The 5,695-nt window shown below is 39.5% G+C and overlaps 1 long non-coding RNA gene across 1 annotated transcript; it reads left to right on the top strand.

Annotated features, from left to right (window-relative positions):
- Nucleotides 1-3,114: 3,114 nt before the first annotated feature.
- On the top strand, nucleotides 3,115-3,760 carry LOC308477572. The gene is made up of 2 exons (XR_013986642.1): nucleotides 3,115-3,288; nucleotides 3,524-3,760. It is a non-coding gene; the product is annotated as an uncharacterized lncRNA (long non-coding RNA).
- The last annotated feature ends 1,935 nt before the right edge of the window (nucleotides 3,761-5,695 follow it).

Here is a 5,695-nt window from a genome sequence, read left to right as displayed (position 1 = left end):
ACATGAGAAGAGCTGGCTGGATCCAGCCAATGGCCCATCTGGTCCTCACCGTGTCCTCACCATGGCCAACCAAATGCCTGTGGTTGCCAAACACAAGACCACTTGCCCCTCCTGCAGTTTCCAGCAGCTGGTATTCATAAGAATGATTTCTTCTGACTATAGCCGTTGAAACATTTATCCTCCATGAAATGCCTAGTCCTTTTCTGAAGCCATCAAAGTTGGTGGCCATCACTGCCTCTTGTGGAAGTGAGTTCTATAGTTTAACTTTGCACTGGGTGAAGAAGTCCTTTCTTTTCTTTTGTCTTCCAACATTCAGCTTCATTGAATGCCCATGAATTCTAGTATTACAAGAGAGGGTAGAAAACTTTTTATCTATCCACTTCCTCCACGCCTTGCATAATTTTTCTACCACGTCTCCTCTTTCTCACCTTTTCCCTGAACTAAAAAAGTCCCAGATACTGCGGCCTTTCCTTGTACTTGCTGAATCCCCTTGATCCATTTGGTTGCCTCTTTCTGGATCTTTTTTCAATTCTACAGGATGCTTTTTGAGGTCAGGTGTCAGGGACTGGACTGAAGAGGAGAATGGTGGAGGCCCGCTCCCCTTTCTCCTGTAGCTTCCAGAGAAGAGGAAGGCAGTCTCGAATTACAGCAGGCTTTGAGGAAGATAACAGCTCAGAGACAGGCAAACAGCAGAGTTATGAGGTGTTAGGAGGAGGAGGGTAGGCAGAGCAGCTAGCTGACATGTCACTGCACAGCATAACCGACCTCCCTTCTTCCAAAATGTGATGTTTGTTAAGGCTGCAAAAACAAAGCTCACAGAGGCAGTTGTTCACAGGCGGACACTGTAGAGGCAGGTGTTGCTGTTAGAAGGGAAGGGGGGAGGAGCTCAGTGTGAGCAACGCCATCATTGAGGACTGATTGTACTTCTTTGTCTTTCACTGTGATGACTGAATAAATCATAAGTAAGAACTTTCTTGTTTCCTCCCTGATTCCTGGTGCCATTGGGGGAGGGAGAGAATTCCTCATGCCTGATATAAGGTTACCAGAACTGTCCATAGTATTCTAAATGCTGTTGCACCATAATTTTTACAGCACCATCAGCAGTTTTATATCCAAAGATTAGTGTTAGACCCATATTTGAATTTGACTTCAAGACCTCCATGCTTAAGGACGTTTCAGTATTTTGCTAGGGAAACGCAAGCAGCATGCTTCTTAAAAATAATAACAATAATTCATGGGGATGTTTACAACGTTAATTACATATGGAATGTTTCAGGCATCTGTTACCAAACAAATATCAGGAGGTAGTTAAGAATGGCTGATGAAGCAAATGTAAATGTAAGGCTAAGGAGAAGCCAGGCTTTGAATGAGAACTCTCGTTTATACCTTCTTCCATGCTGCAAAGAGATGCTGATCACGGAATGAGAAACTTTAATGAGGAAGTCAAGAGGCCTGACCTCAGACTCCACCATGATTATCAAGATTCTGCAAAGTCTTCGGGTTTTATTAGCTGCATTATTGTCCTTTGATTCTGATTAGAGAAAAGTTCGTCACAGCCTAGACGAAGGGTAACACCTATTATTCTTTGCCTGAGAGATGCTCACTGTGACGCATATGGTTGAAGTCCTGAGACAAGGCAGCTTTAATTCTCTTTCATCGCAGCTGGATTTCATACTGATTAGCTATAAGATTTGCATGTATCATTTTTTTTTAACAAATCAAGCATATCTTCTGTGGTTCAGGTATTTCCATGAAAAGGAGGACCTCAGTCAAATCTTCACTGGGTAGAACAGATCTCAGGGAAAAGGTTTGATTGCTGTCTCATATATTCAAGACTGTAGAGGCAAAATTAACTATGCATGATTTACTCAAAAAGCCAGTTCCACTGAGCTCAAAGCAAGAGAAAAGGAATCCAAAATACACAATACCTCAGTGGTACCTTGGTTTACGAACTTAATCCGTTCTGGAAGTCCGTTCTTAAACCAAAGCGTTCTTAAACCAAGGTGTGCTTTCCCATAGCAGCGGGAGACTCAATTTACACATGGAACACACTCAACAGGAAGTGAAACATGTTCTTATTCCAAGACAAACTTCACAAACCAAAACACCTACTTCTGGGTTTGCGGCATTCTTAATCCAAGTTGTTCATAAACTAAGCTGTTTTTAATCCAAAGTACCCCTGTATTAGAACTAGGGATAGGATCATCTGATAAAGCATTGATCCAATGTAAGTGGATCTTTCCCATCCCCTTGGTCTTGCTTCCAATTATACATGTTATTGTACATATAATACTATATTGAAATGTGCACACATTACTGTACTTATAAAATTATTCAACAACCCTGAAATCAATATTTGTTGCAAAATGTGACCTCAGCTTGAAGCTGTCTGGATGAATCAATGGGTTTTGACTTTTGAATTCAGCAGAGCACTGTTCTCTATGATAAATAGATCACCCAGATTTGAATTTGTTTAAAACTCTTCTATTTTATCTCTTTTCCCAGAGCAGATTTTTGTTTCTGTGGTCTTCTTTGCAGAGATCACCTCATTTTCATGTCTGTCTTTGCTATTGCATTAGTGCTTGAGTTGCCTGTATAAAATGTGCTGCAGTTTTAATGGCATGAATCAATTGCCTTGAAACACATATTTAAATTTCTCTGTCCTTTGGAACAGATCACAATGGAATATGTATGACCAAATCAGAATTAGCAGGGAATCATTCCAGACTGTGTGAATTGCCATAACAGCTCAAAACAATTCATGCTTGTTTCCTTCAAATACCTCAAAGAAGATGTTTCTATTTTTTTTTTTTGTCAATGCATCTTGTTTTAGCTCAAGCTCATGCATCTTTTTAGAATTTACAATTCAGTCCACTGTGTTTTAATTGTTTAAACAATTCTTTTGAAAAAACGCTCTTATCTTGAAACCGCTTGGCTCAAGCAACTCACATGAAATAGGACTAATTGCAACATGACCAGATGGTTTTCTTTATGCAAGATAATATTGGACACTGGCTGAAGAAAGAAATCCACTAAATGTTTTGCAGATGGATCACGGCAGCAAATGAATAGGGTCACATATGCAATGGAAAGCTAATTGGGGGAGACGTGATAAACAATAATTGTAAAATTTTGTCAAAAATGTATAAAATATTGTTGGAATGGAATACCAAAGATGAAGAAGTTAAATCGGTAATGATACAATGGGCTAGAGATTTTGGTTATAATATTCAGTTTGAGGATTGGGAAAAACTGTGGAAAGAGAATTTAAGATTTACTGCATGTACAGTACTTAAAGAAAACGTTATGAAAATGTTTTACAGATGGTATATTACACCGGTAAAATTATCAAAAATGTATAAGATGTGTAACAAATGTTGGAAATGTAAAGAAAAAGAAGGTACATTTTATCATATGTGGTGGCAATGTAAGAAAGTGAAGGGCTTCTGGGAGATGATCTATAACGAAATGAAAAAGATGTTAAAATATACATTTGTAAAGAAACCAGAGACCTTTCTTTTAGGAATTATAGGGAATGAAATTAGAAGAAAAGACTGTAAACTTTTTCAATATGCAGCCACAACAGCAAGAATTCTACTGGCCCATAAATGGAAACAAGAGGAAATACCAACAATAGAAGAATGGAGACTGAAGCTGACTGACTATGCAGAATTGGACAGATTAACCGGGAAAATTAGATATCTTCGAGACCAAAAGTTCATCGAGGACTGGGGGAAATTTGTTGAGTATCTGAAAAGAACATGCGATGTCCAAACAACACTGGTGGGATTTCAAGAAGCACTGTGAAAGTTGAGATATATTGTTAAAAAGAAATAGGAGTGGGAGGGAAGTTTAATGGCAATATAAACAGAGGAATGCGTAAACTGAGAGGTAAATATGGATGATTGTCAGAGAAGCCGAAGGAAGTCTAAAAAGAAACAAATTTGTGAAAAACTGATAGAATTGTATATTTGTGTTGGAAAATAATAAAAATTATTTATATATAAAAAAAAAGGAAAGCGATTTGGGGGGAAACAACCATGCATGACTATGAAGCAAACAACTTTAATTAATAGCAGTCATGGAGCCAAAGCGCTGTGAGTGGAAGGAAAAATGCATGAGTGCTTCCGATCCATGAACTCTTACACAAGTGGTAGAAGAAGACTGTGCATGTCACAATGTTTCAGTATTAGAAACACAAGGTTGGATCCAGACCATCAGGGGAATTATTACCACTCTGATTTGTGGCACAGAGTTTGGATTCATCAAAGTTTGAATTGCATCCAACGTCCTGTCCATCAAGGTGGAAGGTGTTGGGCAGTTTCCTTTTCTGGATGGATCCAAAGGCCTTAGTGCCCAAATGACCCATTTTATGGGTTTCCATTGCTGGAATCACCACTGGTGGTAGCTCAAGGCTTCTGCTGCAGTGGAGTCCCCTTCACCAGCAGTGCTCCCCAAGGAAGAGTTATGTTTCAGTGGTGGAGCATTTGCTTTGCATGCAGAAGACCCCAGCTTCAATATCCAGCTAAGGCTAGGAGAGGCGCCTGCCTGAAATTCTGGAGAGTCGCTGCCAGTCCGAATGTAGACAGCACTGGGCTAGATTGACCAATGGTCTGACTCGCTATGAGACAGCTTCTAATGTGCTAAACTTTGCCCTCTGGGACTATGCTCCATCTCAATCTTCCAACCATCAACATTGGGAGTTAGGACTTCCCTCTCAGTTGCATCAGGTCCCATTGAATGCAATTGGTCATATTCATCATGGCTTTAGTTCCCATTCATTTCAGTTTTGGCCCACGGAAGAAGCAGGCTAAACCTCCCCTTTTCCTGACCCTTCTACATGTTCCTTAAACCAGTTTTTAAAAATCTTTCCAAGAACCCCTTCCATTCTCTTCAAACCCACAAGCATCATATGCAACCTAAACCAACTTATTTCTGAACTCAAGTCAACTCTAAACTCTTTTTTCCATTACTGAGCACCAACCAGCCCTCACCTGCCTGCCTTCTTTCTTCGAACCAGTCCAGGGGTTAAAACTAATTGTTAGCTTCCTCCTCATGAATGCCAGTGTTGACCTTGTAGCAGAAAGAAGGATGGGGACAAAACTGGAATTAGTTGGCTCTGCCTGACATTGACTCTGGCTTTACCAGTTTTTTTTTTTAATAATAAAAATTTATCAAGACTTTCCATAATACAATAAAAAACAAACCAATCTAAACCAAGAATAATAAACAAACTCTACTAGTTCTGGATGTTTTACTGTGTTTGATGTTTTAATTTACTAAAAGTCACCCAGAGTGGCTGGGGCAACCCAGTCAGGTGGGTAGCATGTAAATACATCATCATCATCATCGTCGTCGTCGTCGTCACCTACTGTTGGGCTCCTTGCTTTCTGCCCCACCAGTTTCAATTACCACCAGTTTCTGTGAACTAGGATTAAGTATTCTGGTGTTCTTTGTCCTACGGTTTCATTTGTTTGTCTCAGAAGTTAAAACTTTTTTGGGATGGTAGTAGTGGATCGGTAATGGCTAGTTATTATAAAATAGGAGTGGAGTTGGTATTCAGAAGCCGGTGCAGATGCAGGCATGTTAATTTTTTTAGTAATTAAAGCAAAACAGATGGTTTGTTTGCGGCATTTTATAATATTGCTCATTTTTATTTTGATTCATTAATGGTGGCCATAAAATGCTACAATGA

The sequence above is a fragment of the Podarcis pityusensis genome (genome assembly GCF_964106645.2).
Source record: "Podarcis pityusensis genome assembly, chromosome: 5".
NCBI classification, from domain to species: Eukaryota; Metazoa; Chordata; class Lepidosauria; order Squamata; family Lacertidae; genus Podarcis; species Podarcis pityusensis.
The sequence above is the reverse complement of the archived record's forward strand: the minus strand, read 5'-3'. Positions and strand labels throughout refer to the sequence as shown.